We start from the raw sequence: 27,581 nt of genomic DNA on the forward strand, positions 1-27,581 counted from the left end.
CATTCTCTTGATTTCCGCTAGAATTTTGATGCCCTTGTTTACTCTTTCATGAAACCATGGTTCATACGATTATCGAATTGGATTGGAGAATCAAATTAAATGGGCTACCCAGATTCAAATCACTAACAGAAGCATCAAATTTAGAATTTGCAGTGGCGTTCTTAATGTTGGAATATACAGAATTATTCGTAATTGCATTACATGTTGAACCAACCCATTATATAACAAATGTCGAAATATTGGGCGATTTTCTCATCAATATTATCTAACATGTTGAATGTATAAACAATAAACAAGAATACGTTGTGATAGAAGCTACAGACTTTTCATCGTTCATGAGATAAACTAGTGCGAAATAGTTGAGAAGCTGATGATATTTAAAGGGATATTATTCCAATAACGTTTGATAACAAACAACCGGTTTATATAACAAGAATGAAAATGATGAACATGTCAAAGAAACAACACCACTTGTATGAACAATGTCAGCTCAGGGCCCCTTTGGTTCTTCAATGAACGCCGAAAAACCCTCATATCATAGGACAGGCTACAACCTGGTCCCCAAAACATATATTATACGCAGGTATAACGAAATAGCAGCCCTTATATACTCCAGCAACATTTAAGTAAATTGAAAGTGAAAACAGACAATTATACAGATACCTGAAATTCCTGACTTGTGACAGGCGCAATAAATGCGACAGGTTTAAAGAAATATAAAGTAACCACAATCTTTTCCAATTTAAATCTGGCTACTATGGAAAAAAAATACAATACTTTACACAAAACAAATACAGTTTAAAAATAGTTAACAAATGTCTGTTTTGTTTGTTTGTTTGTTGGGGTTTAATGTCCGAGCAGCAATATTTCAGCTATATTAAGACAATGAACATAAAATGGATGATTAAATGAACATGAAATGAAAAAAAAGGATGGGTCACAAGGATAATAGGGTCGACAAATTTTGATTGCCACTGGAAAAAGGGGGATGGGTAAGGTCTGGCAATTCAGCCTCCTGTGGCGGAGCGCAAAGGTTCCTACTCCTATCGAATACCACAGCAGGGTTCTTTAGCGTGCGAGGAACGTGGCATCTTTCCCAACACGGTGCACCACTACGGTTTGCGGTCAGGTTTTCCGTATTATAGCCTGACAACCCCAGCATGTAACACGCCAGGGGTACCCCGTTCCACCACCTTGGGCACACATCCCAGTTGCTCTGTGGGCAGAGCGCCTAGCCCCCGGCTAGGTTTCTGAGCACTATTTAGTCGCCTTTTACGACAAGCTTAGCGCTGCTGCAGGCCTATTCTTTTAACACCCGGACCTGCACGGGGCTAAAAATGTCTGAGTACTTTGTTAAAACAGAAATAGAAGAAACTTATTATACGTTACACAAATTTACAAACAAAGGACTACTAGCAGTTAACTGACATAGGAGTTCTCGACCAGGTTAAACCTACAATAAGTTATGTCTTCATCGTATAAAATATAAATCCAAATTTTTCCCATGCGGGTTGAAAACAAGGTATATCATAAATCATACCAGAAGGACAGAGATACTGTGTACTTGTTTCTATGTAAGACCCCTAAGAAAACCAAGGCCATAGCGATAATCAAAATAATGTAATCCAGGGATAAAGACCAGACATGGAAAACAGAAATACACAATAAAGAACATAAAGTAACTAAAATCAAACACAAAGTACAAAAGCAACTGAGCAACTCGGACTCCACTAAAAACTGAGAGCATGGACCAGGTGCACCGGTAGGGTAAGCGTCCTCTGCTTTCCTAGGAATACCCGCCGAGTTGCTCATAAAAAGTCAAGTCCGGGGTAGACAAAAGAGGAAAGGAAAACGGTCATAATTTTATCCTTTTCGAATAAGCCTTAGTTACTGCCTAAATTATTTTCTATTACATGTTTTTCTATTCAAATGCAGTATGATCGTGTGTTATTGTGCGTTTATTTATATTTTGATATTGATTTTTTTCTTCAAAATACAGGGAATCGTTGAAACTTTTGACATAAATATATTGTGATATCACGTGTATCATTCTGTCGAACTTTTCATACGAACTTTTCGAATAAACTTCTGGATAATTTGCAATCACTCTAGCATACAGTTACATTTTTGTTATCAGGCAAACAAATGTTCAAGAATTCTGTATATTGCGACCTTAAGTGATTGTCAAATTTTGAGGAGGCTTCTTACATTTAGGGCTCGGTAAGAGGGTTATGTTTCTACAAGATTGAATAATCTCTATAGAAAATTTATGGTTGTCATCGTGAACTCGAGGAGCGTTACGGTGTATCCATTAGCACCATGCAAACTGATTTGTTCATCTTGTCATTGTTTTCCTTTCGTCTTTTGTCTGTAATGGGCATGACTTGCAACAACTCTGCATAAGCCAACATTTTACAGAAACGCCAAAAATGCTCTGAATATATACTAATTTTATGAACAAAAATATGTTCCGTGTTATCTAGTGAATCAGTGCAAATTCAGTGCGTTTTATTCAAATGTTGTTCATTGTTATCAGTAAAGCGTTTAGTATGTTCAGTTTACCACTTGAAAGTCAAAACAGTGCGTTCAGTAGCTGTAAAGTAATTTTCAGTGATTGACAATTATGTGTGTTAAGTAGAAAAAATATAGGTTGTTCAGTATGATACAGTTTACAGTTGAAAATTAAATAATTTATCTGGCCAAGGTTTCCCCTATGGTAACCCCATGACTGAGATAGTTGGTCATTTTGTTGGTTGACCAATAAGAAAAGTTACAATTTATCTCCATCAAGTGGAAGTCTGATTTAATTACACGTGAATTTTTAACATGTTTTGTGTTGCTTATCATTTTGTTTCTATGTATGAAAATTGTATCTGACAATGTGACTCAAGAAACATATTTGAGCGTACGTGTGGCTTCATTTTCGTGCCGGATTCTTCAAACTTTAATTGTCTTCCATTTGTCTTCATCGTGACCCGTGGACTTGGATGACGCTGTTTGTAAACATATGTCAAATTACATGTACTATGTTGTGAAATTTGTCGATAGATGCATGGGTTCGGTATACAGTGCCATTTTTTCATGATTTTATTTGTATTAGTGATGTTGTAGCACGAGAAATACGTTATGCCTGTTATCTAATAGTTGCTGTCGCTTCATGTGAAGAAGTTATATTTAGACTGCATGTGTGCGAAATATATCTCTTCCGGAAATATGCATTAGGAACTTGGTTTATCAAGTTGCAATTATAGGACATAACAACATACGTAGATTGGGAAATTTTGGTCGTTACTCCACTTATCATTCTAATTTAAGACTTTATCATACTGCATTCGATATTCACTTTGGTTGCCAAGGAGGCCTTACTTGTTAATTAACAAGCGACCAGGTCTGTAGAATTATTCATCTCCACCATATATCCTGTTCATTCAAATTGGTGACAACGATCTCTCGTTTAATCCAGTAAATGAGGTGGTCAACAGTTTCATTGCTTTTGCTTTTTCTAACTATTCACACTTCTGATTGGGTTTAACATAGTAATTATTGGTGAACTTTTCCCTCGAGTTGATGGACCTCGTGTTGTAGTTTATTATAACCAGAGTGTAATATAAGCCAGTATTGGATCCAGGATTCAAGCTTGGGGCGGGGGTGAGGGGATGGAGGCGTTAATTGAATCAAATACCGTGCAAAGCAAGACAAACAATATTAAAGGGTGAAACTTTTCTACAAATTTGGGGGGCGTACGCCCGACTCGCCAGTCCTTGGATCCGCGTCTGTAAACAAATATTTGCCTTGAAGCTATCATTGTTACCGAGAACCTAGACCTATAGAATGAGTGTGGTGATTTTATTTATTTATCTTCACTTGATAATGACTCTTGGGCAGTAACAGTGACACTAGGTCAATTTTCTGTACAAAATCGTTTGAATTAATTTAAGTCAAAAGAATCGCTGTCCTTCTTGGATTGGACTGAGGCCTTTTACATTTATTTTTGTTTATCTTTATGGCATATATTTAAAAAAAAACATTTCCAATGGAAGCCTAAAATTAACTCAAGTATCATTCGGAAAATAATTGAGTCACGCTAAAACGACGCTTTCCATTATTATGATGAGTCCTTCCGAGACTTGCGAAATGAACATCAACAACCATGGCAAAAAGTAGTAAATGAAATATACAAGAAGGCTATGTATATGAAGTCTTCCGAAGCCCCTTCAAAACAGGGAAACCAATCCATATCCCAGAAAAATCAGCCCTTTCTTGGTATCTCAAGACATGGGGCATGCCATGTTTACAACACATATGGGATTTGTGTCAAAAAAACCCAAAAAAAAAACTGCAATTACGCCCATAGAGGACCACGTCTTGCCTCAAAATGCAGCAGAGTTGTTCGATCAGAGATCAAGGACAAAGATTGACAACTCTTCTCAAGTATTGATTTGCAAGGATATGTTGTATTGATAACAACATTAGGAATTGTGGATGATCAAGAAAAGCAAAAAAAAAAATAAAAACATATTGTTTATGAAAAATAGCTAAAAATCTTTGAAAAAGAGTATTGTGGGCCCTTTCTTAAACCCCTTCCCACACACAGGGAGTGTTCCTTGACAATTTCAGCTTATTCGTGATCTTTCCTTTCCCAGAGATAGTTCAGTATACTCCTTAATTCACAGAGAGAACTGTACAGTTCAATATGACAGTGTTGATGTAGTTGTCAATCTTGTACAACATCATGGCCGCTTTGAGTAAACTCGCAAAATGTGATATAGAAGATGTTTTTCGCATAATCCCAGCCAATTATCATTTACTTGGAATAATTTCAATAAATGCTTGCCAATGGGGCAAAAAGTAGCTGCCAAAATATTAATATTATTCATGTGCGTAACAGTTGGTTGTGGAGACAAAATATTATGCTGCTGGAGTGTCACATTTCATCACTAGTAGCATGTCCTACTTAACATCTACTGAAAACTCTTAACAATACGTTAAAAAGTTTCGATATTTTCAGTAGCCATTCAGTGCATATTAAATATCTGTCGTTAAGAGTTGTCAAGAGTAATTTCAGTAAATCCATTAGCGTCACTCAAATCAATTTAGTAGTGTTAAGAGTGCGCTTAGAGTGTTCAGCATTTCCTGTCAAGGGAAAACACGTGCATATCTAGTATTGTTAGGTAAACAAGTTACCTCCTGTCAATTAGATTTATTTTTAAGTGCAAATTTAAAGTGTAGTTACTAAGATTTTTTAACAAGCTTGACTACCACTTTCATGTATCGTACGGCCAGTCCAGTTGTGTGGGCTTAAACAATTATTTTTCTTGCCTTTATATTAAGAGAAAAAAAATAAAGAAACTGATAATTAAATACATAAAGGAGCATTTCTTATTATTAATGAGTAATGCAATGTTAAACATTTTGGCCAATAACTCATACAGCGTTGAGCACACTGAATGAAGCCCTTACTTTTCTTGTAGAGTTCCTTGTCCTAAACAACTTTACATTACCCCTCTATCTCTTATGGTTTTGGCTCTGTATTTGTAAAAGTTTTACTCAAAAATCAATTTATGGGCAATAAATCACTTATAGTTGGTCGGAGGGTTTTGTGATCATAGAATTTATGTAGAACTTGACAAGACGAGTATTTTTCCCATATCATGTTTGCTTCTATCTATTACGGCTTTTAAGGAGAATCCATAACTAGACTCAAGGTCGCCGTATGTCATCGAGTGATACATTTTTCGAAACTCCATATGTGACCTAGGATGAATGGTGGAAGTCTTATGTTTCTAAGCCTTACGGTTTTCAAAATAAAACAAAAATTACGGAAATTTGATTTCGGTTAGAATTAAATAGCTCATACAAGGAATAGTTTGAAAAGCTTTGACCAACAGGACAATTTTGTTGGCCAAGTACCATACAAACATTAGGCATTTTTCACTTTTTCTTTATCTATATATATTTATATCTATATTTGTCCTGGGAATCAACAATGAAAATTACTTTCTCAACATGTAAAGTAATGTAAACGCTAGAAGTGTTCAGTGAGACCTAAATTTATATTTCCCAGCAACTCCGTTACGCATAGTTCTAGTCTAAAGTGTCGTAATAATGTGTCGCATACTCTTTCTACCAAATCCACTTTAAGAAGTTACGAAAGAAATAATAATAATAATCAAAGGAATTACAGTACCTGAACCGATCCGTGCAACAAAAATTTCAATCGGTCATCCATCAGTTTACGGTTAGTCATCGATCCGTCAAACCGATCCATTAAACCGCTGATCTCATCACGTGACCATGGAGCAGTCACTGTATTTTACGGTTTGTATTGTTTTCTTTGTCAATTTTACGCATATTTACATAATGTAATAGATTCAAACATCAATTTTTATTTTTATTTTACATTTATTTCAACAAAACTGCGATCAGATCGGTCACCGGTCATTGATCCGTCAACGATCAATCAGTCAACCGTGGTCATCGATCCGTTAAATTGTTGCGCGGATCGGTTCAAGGACTGTACAGTAAGGTACATGGGCTGGGTTTCGAGGCGGTGTTGCCATAGATGTCACAGTGGTACGAGTTCAAGTCCCGCGGAAGGAATGATCACATTGATACAGAAAAAAAATAATAGAAACTTATAGAATGGTCTGTAAAATTTCCAACGATTTTAGAACTGTCAAATTTGCGAAGTAAATTGTTGGTCGTTCCCTCCGCGAGACTCGAACCGCTGTGACATCTTTGGCAACACCGTCTGCACTAAGTCCAGCACCCTAGACCACTCGGCCAGCCAGGCTATATAAAACTACAGCTTTCGCGGGCCGGGTCGTTCCTCCTCGTATGATTAATCTAGGGTTGTAACTTTGTAACGATATATGGTAGTACGGGACAGTCTATTCATGTGTTATTATGTAGGATAGAGGATGAATACAGGAAAGATCATATAAGTATAGAAGGATCTAAAAAAGTTCCCAATGATGTTAGAACATAATAACACTTAGATGAACTGTCCCCTACTACCATACATTGTGTCCTATTAAACAGTAGTTCTATAGAAATAATAAAAATAACTAAAGGTCAATTTAATTAAACAGATATTATATTGATATATAACTTCAAAGTTTAAACTATAGATTAATATATTTTGACAAGATTGTCACCATGGTCATAAGTTTTGTTTATATGTAATGTATATTCCATTGTAATGTTTTTTGTTCATGCCTTAAATGTGTTTGAGGAAATAAAATTGTCTATTTTCTATAAAAATATTTCTAAGATGTTTGAAGACATGATACAGGGCCGCAATGACAGAGAATCGACTGTGTGGCTAAGCTATGCTCAATGTTCACCGAAATGACAACCTCGGACAGGTACTTACAGGCTGTGGCAGTGCTAAAAAGATGGGATATGACCAAATACCTCTTAGGCCTGAGTAGTACTGGATAACACTAAATTCCAATCGATGGTTGGATTTCGTGCAAGAACATCGGTTACATTAATTACTCACTGCAAAGTGCCGTAGAGACTTTAAAATCTTTGGATTGCTTGACAATACAATGGATAAAATAAAAAAAATATAGACAAACATTTTTTTAGATGCAAACCAAGGGCCAGTTTTAAGGCTTATATTGGTGTTCCGGAGGACATTTAGGCATTACATCGGGCTTTGGGGATAAGTGGAAAAATATCGTCCCCCGATATTTCAATTGGTATTTCCTAGGTCTGTACTGGTCGAATTGAGTGGTCTTTTATATCCAAATGTATGATGTGGTCCAAGCTACAGCCAAACACATCAGTGCAAACATGTATGGAACACTGTGGAATCAATAAAGCTCAATAGCCATAAGGGCGGTAGTAGGACAACCACCTTTCATTCGGAGCAAAATATAACAATTAAAGTAAAGTATGAATATTTTTGTTATTTTTCAAATATATCAGATTATTAAAATTGCGTGTATTTTGTAAAGGACACTCTGGTCAATAATGCAAAAAATTAGAATAGAGAAAGAAAATGTGGAATAGTGTCATACATATATTAAATTTAAAAAAAAAAATCATACAGTTTTGTAATTTATCTTTCAAGATATTTACATTCTTGGATTACATTGTTTGATTACCGCTCTAACCTTGGATCCCTTGATTACTCTTACATCAATTCAAGAATTTTATGCCATAGCAATAATAAAACATCGGATGAGGAGGGAAATTGGCGCCTCCTCTAACTTAAGCCCTTAGTAACGGCCATGCAATCAATCTTCAAAAAGGGAGGACAGTCTTCAACTTGGACAATGATAAAATTATGAAAAAGAAATCCTGCCATTATTTTCATAGAAATTATAAAACATGAATTTATATTTATTATGATTAATTTGAAACCAAGTAATTTGAACGTTTTTACATTCTAAGTAAGTTATTTATTTAGAAATTACCATATGAATGTCTCACAAATATTGGCATAATACAATTTGGTTTAAGATGGTATTACAAGATTTTTTTTCACTATCTATGAATGTTTTAAGACAAACTTTATGACATAAGGTACGATGATACATTTTAGGGAAAATTACTCCTCTTTAATTTCATATACTACATTTTCCAAAATGATAAACTAATACTGAAGGACTCAAGATATACATGTAGAAGACAAGAATCTTTATTGATATATTTTAATGCACTCGATAGTTGGTGCTGTCTTTGCTAACACTGTTGTATTGTTAAATTAATATTCTTCCTATACCACTATGGTAGAGTCACCAATTTCTACTTAAATCTCACAAACTATTGGAAAATTATTTGGGCTTTCGTTTTTCAATTTGAAGATCTCTACATTGGATCAAAGCTGACCAATGACTTCTTATTATAGTTAATGCCCTGTAAGGTGAACAATAACGTTTTTTTATTAAGGTTCTTGTTTTTTGTTTTTGTTTTCTGTTTTCAGTCAATATTCTGAAAGAGTAATAAGGGGAACCAAGGTTATAGGTAATCAAAAGAATGCAATCCAGGGACAAGGACCAGGCATGGAAAACAGACATACACACAAATACAATAAAGTAACTAAAATCATACATACGAAGTAACATAAGCAAATGACCAAATCGGCCTCCACTAAAAACTGGGAGCATGGACCAGGTGCACCGGTAGGGCAAGGTCCTCTGCTTTTCTAGAAACACCTGACGAGTTATTCACAAAAAATCAAGTCTGGGTAGACAAACCAGAAACCGGATACTACAGACACTATGAAGTCAGCCTCATATCTTGACTTACACATCGAAATCGATGGTAAAGGAAAACCATTGACCAAACTTTACGAAAATCGTGATGACTTTTCATTCAGAATTGTCAAATTTCCTTTCATCTGTGGCAACATCCCTTCGGCTCCTGCGTATGGAGTGTTCATATCAAAACTCATAAGTTATGCTAGAGCTTGCCAAACTACGCAGACTTTTTGTCTCGCGCTAGAACTCTTACAACAGGGTTATGTTGCTATAATATTGAAGTCATCACTACATACGTTTTATGGTCGTCATCATGAACTCGTGGATCGTTATGGTGTATCAATCAGCACCATGAAAACTGATTTATTAAACGGGTCATAGTTTTCCTTTCCTCGTTTGTCTACCCCGGACTTGACTTTTTATGAGCAGCTCGGCGGATGTTTCTAGAAAAGCAGAGGACGCTTACCCTACTGGTGCACCTTGTCCATGCTCCCAGTTTTGAGTGGAGTCCGAGATGCTCATTTACTTTTGATACTTTGTACGTATGATTTTAGTTACTTTATGTTCTTTGTTGTGTATGTCTGTTTTCCATGTCTGGTCTTTATGAAATTATGAAATAATTGGTATGGATTTGTCTTTGAAATATGAGGGAATTTGTTTGTGATGTCTTTGTGATGGAGGATGTTATCCAAATCAATTGCATCTATACCTTTGTTGACAAACGGTAGTGGAAGAAATGATCGTTTTTCTTCATCCTGATTTTTCACACAAACTGGTTTAAAGTGTCTGTAGAAACAAATATCCAAAATGATGGCAACAGGTCTGTATAATGATGAGGTGTGGTCAGAAACAGGAGTGTCAAGACTTGTTTTGTCAAAGGAGTGTATTAGAGTGAAAGGCATAGAATAAAGTTTGGTTCTAACGTGATAAAGTCCAAGAGGTTTTTGTATGAAAGGAAGGAGACCATCCATGGAGACACCGTGTAACTTAGGTGACGTATAGTGGCGATGACCAAGACTCCTTTCCTGTCTTGGATTTTTGTCAAATAAATTCATCACATTTATGTTATTTTTATATTGGCTGGAAAGGTTTCCTATTCTTTTGACGTTGTCATTGCGTCTGTAAGGTATTGCAGTACCTAGTCTGCTTATCCAGTATTCCTCTCTTTCCTTACGATAGTTTTTACTTAGAACGGGACTGTTTGTAAGATGGTATTTTTTTTCTAAAATACGAACTTTCATAGAGAGGATTGAATGATCTTGTTGATTAAAGTGTTGATAAACTGTCTGGAATTTGGTGGTGTTAATTCACGAACGATGATCGCACATTCTTTTGTTTAATCGTTCTTGCGTTTCTCCGACATATACTAAACCACTATAGTTGCATTCTAATCTATTTAAGAAAAAACATTAAGTTATTAGACATTTTGTAACTTTAAGTGTTCATATTACATTAAATATCAAAAATATTGTATTGAAATTTTATTGGTCATTTAAAAAAAAATGCCATGGTTACTATTTCAAAGTATATTTTTCTTAATTTCAGGAATATACTATTTGTATTTTTTTAAATTATAGATTAAATTTTGATGTATATGGTCCATATTTTGAAATAAACCAAAAACAGATCAAATTTTCACTTTGTTACAAACATTAAAAATGTCTATCCAGAGCTTGCCGAAACTACGCAAATTATTTTGTATCTCGCTAGAATTCTATCATAAGGACTTCTGGAACATAGTTATGTTGCTACAAGATTGAAGTCATCATGAACTCGTGGATCGCAACGATGTATCAATCTACGCCATGAAAACTGATTTGTTGAATGCATCGTAGTTTTCCCTTCCTCTTTCGTCTGCCCCGGACTTTATTTATTATGAACAACTCGGCAGGAAAAGCAAAGGACGCCTACCCTATCGGTGCACCTGGTCCATGCTCCCAGGTTTTAGTGTAGTCCGAGATGCTCATTTGCTTTTGTTAATTTGTATGCATGATTTTAGTTACTTTATGTTCTTTGTTGTGTATGTCTGTTTTCCATGTCTGGTCTTTGTCCCTGGATTCCGTTCTTTTTAGTACCGCTATATCCTTGGTTCCTCTGATTACTCTTTCTAGTATCTTATAATCCCTTATTTAAGAATACGACACACACATTTAATCTTGTTTAGTCTTACAAAAAAGAAGTACTATGCTAACTTTTACAAAACCTGAGAACAGCAAATGAATCAACTTAGATGTTTTATGAGAACAAGTTCCTGCATCTGGTACAGTTACCACTGATAAACACTTTAGCAAATAAATCTAAGTTCAACGGTTTACATAGCAACCGAATAAATGCCAAGAAAATTCATATCATTTTTTTTTAATTGAGCAATATTATTGGCTCATATACCAAATTTGGTGAAAATCTGACACCTTTGATTTCCAAGCCTTTCCTTTTTCGTCTTCCACTTTTGATGAACAACTCAGTTAATGTTTCTAGAAAGACAGAGGATAATTATCTTTCCCACGCACCTGGTCCATGCTACCGAAAAACTCATTTTCTGTTGTTACCTGTATGTATTATTTTAGTTACTTTATATACTTTGTTGGATCCAGCAGCAGATATTGTTTATCCAAGTGGTTTTTGTTTTCTTATATTTTTTTTTAGTTTGATTCTGAAGAATTATCATCGTTAATGATTTTTTTTTTATACTTTTTATACTGCTGTTTATACCTGGTATATGCTCCCAGTGTTTCGTGGAATCCGATTAGTTCATTTGTTTTTGTTTTTGTTTTGTACGTATTATTTTGGTTATTTTATGGTTCTTGTTGTGTGTGTCTGTTTTGAATGCCTGATATGTGTCCCTATAAAACGTGTTTCTGGTTTTATTGGTTCCTTTTATTACTTTTTAACGAATTTGTCCCCGAAATATAACGTTTCCATGACCTTATTTATTGTTTTTTTACCAGAAAGCAAAAAGTGATAGTGAGCTTAAATTGTAATTTTCGGAGGTATGACCAGTCATTTTTTAGATGTTATTCAAACACAAACTTGATAATATTCAGTATAAAAGTAATATAACATATATTGTCTGCAGCTAATGGTGGTATTTTCAAGAAGTAAATCACGGAAACTCCAGTTTATCATAAATTACCACGGGTTGACCATTGATGTCGCATTTATTTTTGCTCGAACTAAATATAACATGTAGTGGCTTGAAGTTCATTCATCAGTATAAATGATTTATCATGTACATTAATTGTCTATACAAGTTTAATTACAAGTTTGTAGGCAAGTCGATGTGGCGGAAATATCTTTCTTAAATTAATGAAATTATTTAAAGATTCATTGAACTAGGACCTATTTTAAACATTTGAAGTGCTAACAAATCATGAACATTTTTGTTGAAGGATTGTGAGAAGGGTTCGGGAGGGACCAAGGACTCATTTAAACATTTAAAGACTTTGAACAATTTTTAATTGATTATGACAACTTGTAACAAGTCCTCGAAAGAAATGACTCCAAAAGTAAAAATTGTGAAAAAAAAAAAAAAAAAAAAAAAAATAATAATAATAATAATAATAATAATAATAATAAATACAAATAAGCCATACTGTTAGTCACGCATAGTATTTTCAGAGGTTATGGCATTTAACAAGGAAGGGTAGTGCATGGTTAGCTAAACCCAATGACTACATACATGCAAAGGGAAATGACATTAAATGTTGAAAAATGAAATGAAATCTTAGACAATTTTTTATTATGTACGACTAAACTGTTGAATACAGAAATGAATGTTGTAAAAGGAAATGAATGTTGAAATGAGATCTTTTACCCCTCCCGTGTCACTCCCAACTCTATCCGACCGTATTAGGCGAATAAGAAAACGAATGTTGAAAAAAGAAATGAATAATATATCTGACCCCTTTCGAGTACATTGCGATCATTTCAACTCTGTCTGACATAATATGGCGAAAAAAGGAAATGAATGTTAACATAATATCTTCGACTCCTCAGAAGTCGATTGCGACCTTTCCCAACTATGTCGACCAAGAAGGGCAAAAAAAAACAGGAAATGAATATTGAAAAAAAGAAATTAATGTTAAAATTAGAGTCTGACTTCTCCCGAATCGATTGCGATCATTTCCAACTCTGTGCGACCTAAAATGGCGAATAAGGAAATTAATGTTGAAATACGATCTCTGACCCCTCTCGAGTCGATTGCGACCATTTCCAACTCCATTGGAGAATAGAGAAATTAATGTTGAAATGAGTTCTTGGTCCTTCCCGAACCCCCCTCACAATCCTTCCTCGAAAGATGCTTAATGATTTGTTAGAACTTTAAAATACTTCATTTGTAAAAAACACCATTTGGATGTTTTCTATGATAATTTCCAATTCTATATTCGAATGTTGAAAAAAGGAAAAGGAGAAAACTTGAACTCTGGCTTTTTTTATAGAGTTATTTCTGTTTTGCTAATAACCACAATATTGGCTGATGGGCTGTGTTTCATACATTAAGAATATCTGGTTTATTTCGTTGTCCAGAAAAAAAAAAATACAAATATAAAGATATCAGTGACATGATGACGTGGCAAACATCAAAATTTGCTGGAATAATATAATTAAATGATAAAATCAGAAAAAAATCACTCTGCACTTTCTATATTTACCCACACCGCCCCCTCCCCTCAAAATCGTATCAATGAAGTTAAAAATCATATATGCACAAATCAAAAACAAAAATACATTTGTTCCTTGTCACTCAAAGTCTATGGGCATTTAGTTTAAGGGTTTTATTTCTATATGTGATTAATGGATTTTCCCATAAAGGCAAAAGTAAGGAAATGCTTATATCAGAGCAAAATATATTTTTACTTCACTTCGTGTTGAGGTTTTCTCAATGTTTGGATTAGCAAAGTTCCCGAAACATTTCTCTATGTTTATGCAATATCTGCACAAAAATATCTATCTAAAGTAAACTGTATTTCCGTATAAAAGCAAGTTTGGGAGGGCTGCCTCCACCAGACAGAAGAGGAACAGTCTACAAACAATTTATAGTAAAATGAATTATTTTTCTTTGTTTGTGTATTGATTCTAATTCTAAATTCTAAAGCCTCATATCTTGACCTACACTTAGAAATTGATGGTAAAGGAAAACTATTGACCAAACTTTACGACAAACGTGATGACTTTTCATTCAGAATTGTCAACTTTCCTTGCATCTGTGGCAACATCCCTTCAGCTCCTGCGTATGGAGTGTTCATATCACAACTCATACGTTATGCCAGAGTTGGTCGAAGCTACGCAGACGTTTTGTATCGCTAAAACTCTAATAAATTGTCTTCTGGAACATTGTTATGTTGCTACCAGATTGTAAACATCTTTCTCTGTATATTTGGAAGACGATTTGGAATTATTTCTTACAAAATATGAGGAATCTCTACCAAGAACTATATATTTGTATCTAGGTGTACCATCTTTTTTTAAAAACAAAAAAAAAACAAAAAAAAAAAGGATATATAATGTGTTTAAGTCGGGATTTTAACTGAGTATGGGGAATAGAAGTATACAGTTTTGAAAAATCATAGGTTTTAATGCTATTTTATTCAGATAATAGTCTTAAACTGATTGTCTCCAAAAGATCGTCTGAATTTTTCAGGATCCACATTGAATTAATACCACTACGGGAGTAACAAGTGTTGTGGTAGGACTGTAGACCCTCTTAGACAGTTGTGAGTATAGAAGTTAAAAGTTTTGAAAGAGGTTTGGTGGTACATTTTGCAGATCCAGCTATGAAACGTTGTGTGTATGGATTCTTGTGAAGTTTAGGAATCCAGTACATAGACGGTAAATCACAATCATCGTCCTTGGTAGAGAGACCAAAAGAGGATAGCACATATTTATGGTTTTCCACAATCTCTTCTTTGGAAAGAGTGACAGCAGTGTAGGTCTTATCACTGCTATTGTTTTCTACGTCTACCTCTGATAATAAACATTGGCTATCAAACGTTTTTTATAACGTATCTCTTTATCATTACTTCTGAGTCTATCTGATGGTGGATTTGTTCTAAACTGTCGTTTAGCGTCTGCTTATACATTATCTCTCTAGCGTGTCTTAAGCTTGTTTCTGTATTATTTAATCTAACAGTCTGAAATATATCTAACATATACCGCGATTGTAACGTGGGTGGCACAAATTTCATCATTTCATTTAAAACGTACTCAAAAGAACATATTTATGTCTATTTGGTATAAAATATGTTATCAGTAATGTTCTGGTTATATTATTTCAAATGAGTGTCACAAACTATAACTTGTTTACATATATATTAACTATCAATAATGTAATTAACAACTACAGTACGTAATGTAATTCTTCTTAAAACGAATTACGTGACACAACAAAGTTCCACTTTGAGAATACTGCCTTCAATATGATAAGTTTTTATATTGTTTTTGAAAGGTTTTAGACTGCACTGCACCTTGGCTTTGAGTCATGGTTTAAAAACAACCAATATCTTGCTATATGTTTAAATTTCTTACCTTGTATGTAATAATTAGTTACCAAGAGATGATTAGTGGTTATTTCCAATGAAAAACACTTTTTTATTGAAAAGAATAGTAATTTATTTATCAAATATAATCTATAAGTATATTTAGCATCATGAACGTTTTACACAACTATTGTGATATAAAGTCTAGCTATAAATTGAAAAAAACATTTATAAACAAAATCATGTTCACAGTATTGCAATTTAGTCTGTATTATTAACATTTCAAACAACACGTTATTTAGATTAACTGTTGAATAATCAATAGATGAACAATGGAATTCCATGCAAACAGAAAATAAAACGCAGACGTAAAGTAACACTTTGTAAGCTGTGTCTGAGGAAACAATTATTAACTTTTTACGGGAAACTTTATTATATCAGTGTGATTTGTATTAAATGCATGGCTGATAATACACATTACAAACATATTTAAATGTGTAGTATAGTTAGGTCCTGTGTTTGAAACAATATACAGGACCATTTAACGACAAAATGCTCATTTCATTTTTTTTTTACTTTTAGATCAAAGAAATGAACTTTAATCGGTCGTTACTTGGTAGAGGTTATGTAGGCGTGGCAACAGTATGATTGGTCAAGGAAAAATCCAATACGCCTAACTAACAGAGGTTCAATCTTAAAAGGACCATATTCAATTAAGCGGATAACAGGAAAATATTACTAGACCTACACTTACCATCATAACTTCCACGCTGATGTAGTAAGTATACTATTTGATTAACATATTTTATTACACGACTGGATGTTGAAGTTATCTGTTTTATTATATAGGTTGTTGTGATTTGCAGAATGTTCCTAGTGAAAAACAAAATCTAAAATTCACACTGTGTAATTAATTCGTTAATTTTATACTCGCACTTTCTCACGTCAACATGTCACAAATATCAATCTGCCGCTCACCCAATTTTAAATTCATGTTGAAAATAGCAACGATTAATATGATAATAATTGGTTATCGTTAATTACCAGAATATGATCATTCGTGCCAACAACGAATTAAGATTTAACTAGTGCACAGAGAAATTTCCGCACATTCGTTACATCTAGGCCTTCTTCGGCATTCCTGATATTTTGGTTATTAAAGAATCAAACATATTTAAAACAAAACTGTTGCAATACCTGGTTATCGATCTTTTTGAAAATTGTAGAGCTGTTAATAATTAAATTCATGCAAGGAGATCAAAGATAATCCTATCAAAAACATTAAAGAATTAGTCATTTGAAGTATTTTTAATGCGCCAATACTGTAAACTGTAAACAATATCGATTGTGAACAGTATGTTTCAAAAGAAAATGAGCATATTGCATATTGTTAAGAAAATAGAAGTATTTAAAATAACTATTAATTGTTTTCGTCATGTGTGTTTTTTTTAATTATTATTAAAGAATGCAGTATATTTGATAGTTAATTTAGAAATGTAAATGTGAATGCTGAAGTATAGACTTCCAAATATGTTTTACATGTTTCATATTAAAAAACATATTTGAACACTGTTCAACTAGGTGCCTTTTAAAGGAAAAATATATAAATGATCGGTTATCTATCGAAGTAGTTAAAGTACTTAATCAATACCGTTGTGGAGTGAAATATTTTTTAAGAATATTCTAAGAAACAAAAAACGTATTTACACTGTGAATAACTTTTATTTTTAGATTGGTTGGTTGAGGAACAGGAAATTTGGAACTTATTAAAGATAAGTTATTGCTAATTAAACAGTTTTATTACAGTTGTTAATGCACTCATACACAATCGTCATATATAGTACCAAGACCGATCTATGCAACTAAGTTTACGATCAATTATTTATAAGTTAATAGTTTCAGATCATTTGTTCAATTGTCAAACAGTTTCTGTAAAAATAGCGGCGGCATATATGAAATGCATTGAAAACTAAGAAAATATTAAATGGTGGGAAACTCAAACAGAAATTTATTCATCCCAATGTAGTTGAAAGGCCGGCTTGGATTGGATAAACACTTTTGTAGTATAATTTATTCTATTTGAAATTGAAGAACGAGTTTTTAGAATTTATAATTCCTTCTTTTCATTCGTCTCAAAGAAATTTAAAATAAAAAAAAAGAGTTACCGACATTCTGCAAACGAAATCTGGCACTAGTTTTTGATCTATCACAGATCAGTCAATAATCACCCATTAACCAGAGAAATTGTTTCTCTGATAGGTTTAGAGTCATATATAAACATATTATTAATAATTATAAGTTATTCGGCTGTTAAAGATAAATCATGATTGACAAATATACAATAGCGATCCCTTCTACCTACTCTTGAAATCTGTCACAATCTGTCAGACAAAAAAAAAAAGGTTCATGACAGCAAATAGAACAAAATTCCTTACAGAGTCTGACCGATCCTGACAGAAACTCTCCTGGGTCACGACAAAGAAAAACGAAAAGCTGTTCTAAACTGTCATACCACTGGACAGTTATTGATACTAGTTCAGTCTATGTTAGAACAGGAAGTCTGGTTAACAAATTGTGGACACAGTACTAAATAGTTGAATTTTTCTGTCTGATGTAATTTGGACTATTTTAATACTTAAAAGCAATAAATCATTAAAATTAATATTGAATTATTTCGACCTGTTGTCTGATGGTTTGATATAGCTATCATGTGGGTGACTATGACATATATATTCTAGTCAAAATACTTTAGATATGACATTTTCTTGCAAAATGTATGGGTGTGAGCACTTTTCAATTTTCAAAAGGGTCTTATCTCATTGTAAAAGTGTTCAATGTAAGTATCATGCTGATAATTGGAACATATTTGTGACAGTCAAAATTCTAAAAATACATATGTTTGCAAAATGTATGTGTACGAGCACTTTTAATTTTCATAAGGGTCTACAATTATTTAATAAAATGTTACTTTGTTTTAAGTTTAACTAATATGTGGGTGACTACAACACATATATTTCAGTGAAAACTCTATAAGAATGGCATTTTCTTGTAAAATGCATGAGTGCAAGCACTTACAATTTCCATTACGTCTAAAAGAATTGAATATAATGTTTTTTTTTTTTGTATTTCACTATCATGTGGGTGCTCATGACTGCGACACATACATTTCAGTCATAATTCTTTACAAATTACACTTTTTTCTTGCAAATTGTACGAGTTTGAACACTTTTATTCCCGATAAAGCTCTTACATATATAAAACATATGAGGCTAAACACTTTAAATTTTAATAAGAGTATACAATTATTGTATGAAATGTCAATCTTATTTTCATTTGGTTGCGTGTGACACATATACTTCAGTCCAAATTACTATACATTCGACATTTTCATGCAAAACATTTGTAATTTCCATAAGTCGAAGCTCATTGGATAAAATGTCAATGTTTTATTGTACCTTTTGTATAGGTGACTGACACTTATATACTGCAATAACAATTATAATAATTGACATGTTTTTGCAGAATCTTTGAGTGCGAGCACTTATGATTTCAATAAGGATCTTAAATTGTTGTATACAATGTATTTGTTTTAAATATCACTATCATTTGGATGACTGTGACAAATATATATTCCAGTCAGAATTATTTTAATTTGACATTTTTTTTGCAAATATATGAGTGCAAACACTTTCAAGTGACATAGCGCCTGGTACGGTAGATATGGCAAGGGTCGTACCAATATTGTCTGTTAGTACTGGATGTTGTACATTAATTGAAAAATAGGGTATCAGCTAACTAGAATAAGTTAAAATATAACAAAGCTTCCTTCTCACCATACCCTTTGAAAATATGTCAGAAACTATTCTAATCAACGCAATTTAGAAGTTGAATATTACTGGCTAGGTGATGTTATACAGATTGACAGATTGATGTCAAACATAACAGTTTCTAATTAGAGAGTTCCAAGACCCATGACAGATTACGACATAGTTTATTTAAACCCCCGACATATTCTGGCAAGGTGTGTCGCGATGTAAAACAGTTTCTGACTGTTTAGAACTTTTCAATGAGAGCAAACTCTCACAGAATCGAAGAGTGGTAAGAAATGTGCCAACTGTATATAGTATGTACGAAATTAGTCTATGTTATGGAGTGCTTTGCTCTTATTCGATTTCGAATATGTCATAAATATATCTTTATTGCAGATTTGTCATTTATTAGGGAAAACAAATATGACAAGAAGACACGCGACCGAAAATAACGACAGCGCTGTTAATAGTAAAAGTGTAGAATAAAACAAAATCCACAAAAATGAAAAAAAAAAGTGTTATTGTGTTCGAAGCGGGTTTAGTAATTCCTTCTACATCGTGATGGGCCTAAATGAATACGCATTCATGAAATCCCTTACGGAGGTGAAGCCAGAAAGCGCAATGTTGAATGTGTGGACAAGAAGTTTAATTTAGTAATTCATCAATTGAGAAAGATTTAATGTGTGTGCCTCGAAGCTGTCCAGCAGAAACTATCGTATACTGCATTTTTGTTTTGCATGTGTCACGTGTTATTACTCGATCAATATCACAATGAAGATGGTAGAGAAATATAAATGTTTACCATCTTAACAATGCTAAGGTAAGCCTTACAAAAAAGTATCATATTCGTTCTTTATTTTTGTACTAACAACATGCGGCTATTATTGCAACATATATTTCTGAATATTTATTTAATTCTTGGCAACAATTTAAGACATGGTTGGAGACAAATTTCTATTTAAACTAAGAGCTTACAGTTAAAAGTTCGCAATTTCATAAGCCTTTTCTTTAACTTATCCTTTGTCGATATCAACTTGTTTTGTTTCGGGAGATATTTATTTGATTTGATGTAATATTAGGCAACTTGCTTTATATTGGATTGTAAGATTGTAAAAAAAAAGCACATAAAACCCTATCATTATCTAATTTACGTTTAAAACTTTGTATGGCGTAAAATTTAGGACCTGGATGTAATTACATGGTAACTTTCTGTATAACAACTCGGTTTAAGTTTGACCTTTTACCTTTTAAACTTTTTGCGGATATATCAACCACGTGGGCTTTATCTATTTTGCACTTTTTTATTTGAATTTCATATCTTAAAATATAATTTTAGATCTGGATGACACCATGATCATCATTTTGTAAATATGTTGACATTTAATAAGTGTATCCATCTACACCACGAACAATGATTTATTCAACTTGTTACAGTTTTGCTTCCTCTTTTGTCTACTGTAGACTTGACTTTTTATGAGCGGTGGGTGTTACTAAAAAGCAGAGGACGCTTACCATACCGGTGCACCTGGTGCATGCTTCCAGTTTTTATGTATGAAGTCCGAGTTGCCCATTTACTTTTGTTACTTTGTATGTATTATTTTCGTTATATAATGTTTTCGTTGTGTCTGTCTGTTTTCCATGTCTGGTCTTTGTCCCTAGATTACAATCATTTTATTTACGCCAGACTATTGATTAATATCTCATGTACATTTTTACAGTTAAGATGAGACTTATTGTTTTTAAATATTAAGATAATTATATTTTATCATTCGTAGTATTTTAAGACCAAGACAATACGATCTTTATGTTTGATGTTTTTGTTTAGATAGTAACCATACATAACATCGCAATATTTCATTTGGAATGTTTTGTTTGTTCATTGTCGTTGTCCGTTATATGTAAACTTTGCGTTACTCCTTCCAGTAAATGGTCTTAATATTTCTTTTCTTTAGAATCTTTCTACCGGTTTACGGAATCGATATCTTACAACCTGAACAACGTCAAATTTCTGTTTGATGCCATAGTTTCATTGTTTACGTTGCTCATTATTGTTAAATATTCCATCGCAAAATATATGTTAGAAGCATTTTTAGACAGAGTGACCCCAGCCCTTATTTGACAAAGCTGTATATTTTGATTTCAGCTTAAAAAATTGTTATTGGCTGAATAAAGTATAAGAAAGTTTAAGATTTATGCCATATTGTTTGATACGATTTAAACTCAACTTCATTTTAGGCAGTTTGTTTCTTGTACTTGATGTTTTATTAATGTGTTTGTCCCATGCATTATAGGAAAGTAGAACAGTCAATTTCTCTGCGTCGTTTGTTTAGACCTTAACTTCAAATTTGACGACAGTTAACATTTCAGTTCTAAAATATATGACACAAGAGACGATTTTGATATCTTTTTTATTTGCAGTGATATACCCTGAATTTGGTGTTGTTAAAATATACCAGAAATAGAAGCAACTATTCTTTTTATTTAGCTATTGTTTGCTTGAGGGTCAGGCATTTAAAAAAGTTTATAGAAATAAAATACAACTCACACATTTCCTGAAAAAAAGTTATATTTCTCTGATTTCAAAATCTTATTGTGAAATATTCTTACCTGACAAGGAGATATATGTATTCATATTAGCAATATCATCAATATATCTTCCGTGCTGATTCCATTGCTGAATTTACCAAATTTGCCATGGCAATTTGCCATTTTGTATTGCAATTTACAAGGAAACAACTTAGTGGGGAGGTTAAGCCCGCAACACATATGGTTCAGCCCACGATTTTAATCAGAAATGACTGTACCAAATCAGGGCAATTGAAGTTTTTTCTTAGATATTGCCATATGTTAAACATATATCCGTTTGCCTAGAATTGATCAGTTGAGCAATTTTGTTCTTACCCTTTTTCTCACAAGTGCTGAAAAGTTATTTAAGTGTATAATCTCTAGAAGTGATGTACTTGTGAATGAACAATTACCTCAAATTTGAATTAAAAGTTTCAACCATATATCAGTTGCAAACATTGAAGTTATGCATGCAAGTTATATGACGGATTTCACACACTGATGACAGTTATTTCTGCTGAATTAAATTAATAAAATGATAATACGTAACTTCACCCTAATCAAAGAAACTGCAAAATATTTCCAGAAAGGTGACTTCACACTTCGAAATATACATGATTGTATGACATGAGTCTTTTAAGATATAATAAACGTTGAAATGACATTTTGATCGTATATTTGTATCGAGTTAATATGTATCATACCAAAAAAAAAGCTCTAAATATTCCCACAACCGTCTTGAAAGTTGTCTCAAATATATTACGATATGAGTACATCGCGTAGAAGAAATAATATTAAGAAGTTGGTATTGTAACTTTGATTATTTTCCACCTTCTTTGTTTAAATAAAAGAACTGATAATACAAGCAATTTTTAAATACATGCATATTTTTACCAATTACAATTACCTGTATATGTTTGAACCAATTATTAAATGGATTTCATATCTCAAGTGTTTTTGTTTTTTATTTGCAGATATAAAGACGACATTTCTAGATGTTTTGCAGTCATCGGAATAATGCAGCTTTTATGAATAAAGTCAAACAATGTTTTTTTTCTAAGCAGAAATCGGGGAAACCACGATTACTAACTTCAATGTTCCCATGGTTTTACTATTGGTTCTTCCCCTCAGTTAGGCTTATTTTAGTTAATACTTATTTTTTTTCTGGATATTTATTTTTCCCGTTGCAAAGAGCTAAATGTAATTGTAGAATATCACGTTAAAGTCATGAATGCGTGAAATTGGGAGGATTGTGATCATGCTTAAGTACTTTAAGCCCGCCGCATTTATTGAGCCTGCCCCAAGTCAGGAATTTCAGGGCCACTGTACATATTGCTTCGTTTTCACTGTCAGTTTACTTTTATGTTGCTGGAGTCGATAGGGGCAACCGTTTGCTCTACCCATGTATATTATTGTTTTGGGCTAGCTGCAATATAACCCATGGTTCGAAAGTTTGCTCCTCATTCACTAAAGACGAATAGATGGCTTTGAGCTGACATTTATCCCTCCCCATGGAGTTGTTCTCTCTTTTACGCATTCACTGTATTCTGCGTTTTCAGACTAAAAACTGAGAATAATATACACAGAATATCTTAAATTAAACAAACTCAACAAAACCATTACAGAACAAAAAAAAATAAACCTTAAACTAACAAACCAAAAACCACAGAAACAACAAACAAATTATCAATAACAAAAAATAAAACCGGCAAAACCAAACAACATAAAACAACCTAGACGATATAAAAAAGTGGGGGCAATCATCAGATTTGGTCAGTTATACGGAGGTAAGGAACAGTCTTTAAAACCGACACAACAGTTCCATAATAATTTTATATAAAGAGTTTGATCACAATGAGAAATGATTTTATAAGTTTAGTGTGTCCTTCGATGTATTTATTGTATCAATTGTCACAAACAAATACTGAAATTGACGGAGTATCGCCATAGGTTATTGTGTATATGTAGAAAGACGGTTGATACAATCGATTTACCATTCTCTAATGATTACATCCAGTTTGCCCTTTTGCCGGGAATTTTCATCTTTCTGATGGTACACGAATGTGATGGGCTACACTAAACATCTAAAAATCAGGCTTACGTAATCTCGTGAATATCACTTCTTTACAACATTTATAGCCGACCCAATAATTTTACGACAGTTGAAGTGTGGCTTTTTCCACTACAAGAACAAATTTAAGTAATTTGTCAAGGTCGCCCTGAACATGAACTACTCCTTAAAAACGCTCCCATTGTGTTCCAATATTATTGTAAACGGGGCAGAAAATCCTCATTCAATTTAGAGTGATGTCTGCACGTTGCAGTATATTACTTCCTATATGAATATCTCATTATTTGTCTCTTGACTTTTATATCATTTGTTCTGCTTTGGACTGTTAAGATAGACCTTTTATGCTTACCAATCGTTTACCTACATTTAGTGCAATAAACTGAAGATTTAAAAATCTTTGAGGCTCTGATCTAAAGCGTTTAGTGCCAGAGTTATTGTACATGTAATGTACCGTTTTTGTGTTGGTTAAAATGTCATATAGATGAACGTCCGGGAGTATCATTGTGATTTGTACTTAAATGACTTACATTACACATAGAAAAAAAAAAGATGAATAAATGAACATTCAATCAATGTTAAGGGCATTGTGAAACATTAACAAATGCAATGTGCAGACCGAACGTTTTCATATATAAGTTGAACTGAAACAATTGAATTGAATTGAAAGGACGTGGAGAATCTATAAAGTGTTATTTGCACTTTGACCAACGAAATATTATCTTTTCAATAAATTTAATTATTTGCATTGATGAAGAATTATTCCTTCTGAATTGTTATTATATTAAGATAAAAAAAAAACCGTCTCCTTAAACACCCTTGGTTAGAGACTCACATATTTCCAAATCTTCAGTTGAAATACAATGAAGAATATCCGAAATGTAAGCAATGAAATGCTAAGGATAAAGGATCAATTATAAATTTAATCAAAACGGGATCAATTTGAAAGTCAAGATACTAAGATGAAATAAAAAACATGGCGAAATGCATAACTAACAACAAACTGGAAAGTAAAAGGAATGAGTAACCTATATTCTATTAATAAATATGCATTTGGGCCTAAAGCTTTGTAGGATATAAACCTTATTTATCTTTAGGAGTTATTAATGTCAAAGAAGGCCATGACAAATCACATGAATTTGTTCATATCTCATTGTTTGTAAATAGTTTGTAAAGTATTGGTATTTTCGCAATTATGTTAAATGCTGCACAAATATTAGTGTGATATTAACAAAATGGAAACTCCATTGTTATAGCGGTAATCCGGTAATCAAAAGAATGCAACCCAGGGACAAAGACCAGACATGGAAAACAGACATACACAAAGTAACTAAAATCATATATACAAAGTAACAAAAGCAAATGAGCAACTCGGACTCCACTAAAACCTGAGAGCATGGATCAGGTGCAACGGTGTGGGTAAGCGTCTTCTGATTTTCTAGAAACACCTGCCCAGTTGCTCATAAAAGTCAAGTCCGGGGTAGTCGAAAGAGAAAAGGGAAACCATGACACGTTGAACAAATCAGTTTTCAAGGCGCAGATGGATACACCTAACGGTCGACGAGTTCACGATGACGACCATAAAACTTCTGTAGTAACGATTTCAATCTTGTAGCTATAAAGCCCTGTCATGAAGTTTATGTATTAGAATTTTAACGCGATTAAAAAAAAACCTGCATGGTTACGGCAAGCTCTGAGATAACCTAAACGTTTTGATATGCTCAATACGCAGGTGCTGACGGGATGTTGCCACATATGAAAGGAAAGTTGACAATTCTGAATTGAAAGTCACGATTGTCGTAAAGCGTAGGTCAAGATAAAAGGCTGTAGTATCTTATATATCAAGCTCTTTGGGGTAGATGCAATATATCAAATCCCCGAATTTAGGATTGTTTAAATATAATACTTCGCCTATATAACGCAAACTCATGTTCAAGGATCTAGTTAAACTATATTCTTTCTTCAGATCAGATCAGCTATAAAGTCAGCTCCATGAGACTGAAGGAATAGGTCAAATCATCATAGAAGTTACGTGTATTTATCGTATCGATTTTGATAAAGGCTCTCTTACTCTATAACGGTCTGCAAATGAATAAACAAAAAACAAAGATATATGTCAATCACCTGTCAGATATAAAGTTGATGGTTTGAACGAATTAAAAAAATGTGCTAAGAGTAAATCGCATTCAGAGCAAAATTTTAACGCACGAAGAACAAGTACAAAGGTGTTTGCAGCCCGGACCAAAACGTTATGTCTACGAACCGCTAACGATCTAGACGTATTGACAACTGATAGGAAACAAATTGAACAATTTCATAGCGAATACACAACGAATCTTACTAAATGATATATGAATTTATTACTTTTAATGAATAAGTGAATACATTAAAGAAAATTGCAGGTCTTACTGTTGTTCAATGTTGATATTTCTTCTTTAATTAGAGCTAATCCGAAAACAAAAAAAAAATGTGCTACAAGAAGATAGTTTTACGGGACTGTATTATTGATATTACTTAATTAACAACCCATATTGTTACATGTGTGGTTAATTCTTCATTACTTAGTGTAATGACTTAATTACGGGAGTTTTCTCATTGATATTTGGGGTAAAAATGTTTCAAACTTTTCAAAAAAAAAAAAAAAAAAACTCTTAAAAATATCTACATCAATGTTAAAAACAAACCAGTATATATCATATCTACAGCTGATAAGATCATAGTGTGTCAGCAAAACCTACCCGTGCACTGAATACGTAGAAAAAATATATCAAAACTACCCAACTGAGATGAAAAATGTCAGTTCAAGGCCACATATGGGTCTTCAATGAATGAAGAGGTCTATTTACCAAAAAAAAAAAAAGACAAAAAACAAAAACGTAATTGTTAAATAATTGACTATTGAATATCAATTGTGTATAAAATATAAGTTTTTGTACATGTAATGTACTGTTTTATGATTAAAAAGTCATATTGCTGAACACCCGGTAGTATCAATGTGATTAGTACTTGAATGATGCTCATCAATGATGTACTTTTTTTTTTAATTGTTATACAATCACAATAAATAGCCAGATTACGATATATTAGTATGAACATATGTGCTATAAATTTAATATTATTAAACCGAAAACGTCCTGCTGTTTTTCAACTATTAGTTAAATCTTACCAAAATATTATACTCCAGTGCATATTGACCTTTTTCACAATAGTTAGGTTTCGTCCAATCACCAAAACTATCGATACCATTCGTTACAACTATAAAAATAACTAGTTGCCCCTTAAAGAATGCATATCGGGTTTATTCATACAATCGAATGTATGTCAAATTTGTATATATAGAACAGACAATTTTATTTAAAGATAAAATTTAAAGAAATGTTAAACCTATATTTTTCGATTCTGAACTCGTCATCTCAAACATACATGATCTACGCCAATCTAGAACTTATCA

At 33.0% G+C, this 27,581-nt stretch overlaps 1 long non-coding RNA gene across 5 annotated transcripts; it reads left to right on the forward strand.

Annotated features, from left to right (window-relative positions):
- Positions 1–7,188: 7,188 nt before the first annotated feature.
- On the forward strand, positions 7,189–27,265 carry LOC148604004 (uncharacterized). Of its 5 annotated transcripts, none has more exons than XR_015916925.1 (4): positions 7,189–7,900; positions 16,271–16,466; positions 17,420–20,317; positions 20,959–23,020. It is a non-coding gene; the product is annotated as an uncharacterized LOC148604004 (long non-coding RNA). The 5 variants fall into 5 exon arrangements; XR_015916926.1 differs by having other exon boundaries at positions 7,189–7,895; XR_015916927.1 differs by lacking the exon at positions 7,189–7,900 and adding an exon at positions 23,037–27,265 and having other exon boundaries at positions 16,260–16,466; positions 20,959–21,084.
- The last annotated feature ends 316 nt before the right edge of the window (positions 27,266–27,581 follow it).

Source organism: Perna viridis, chromosome 11 (genome assembly GCF_037379345.1).
Source record: "Perna viridis isolate PV_CMFRI_1.1 ecotype Kerala chromosome 11, ASM3737934v1, whole genome shotgun sequence".
Taxonomy (NCBI): Eukaryota; Metazoa; Mollusca; class Bivalvia; order Mytilida; family Mytilidae; genus Perna; species Perna viridis.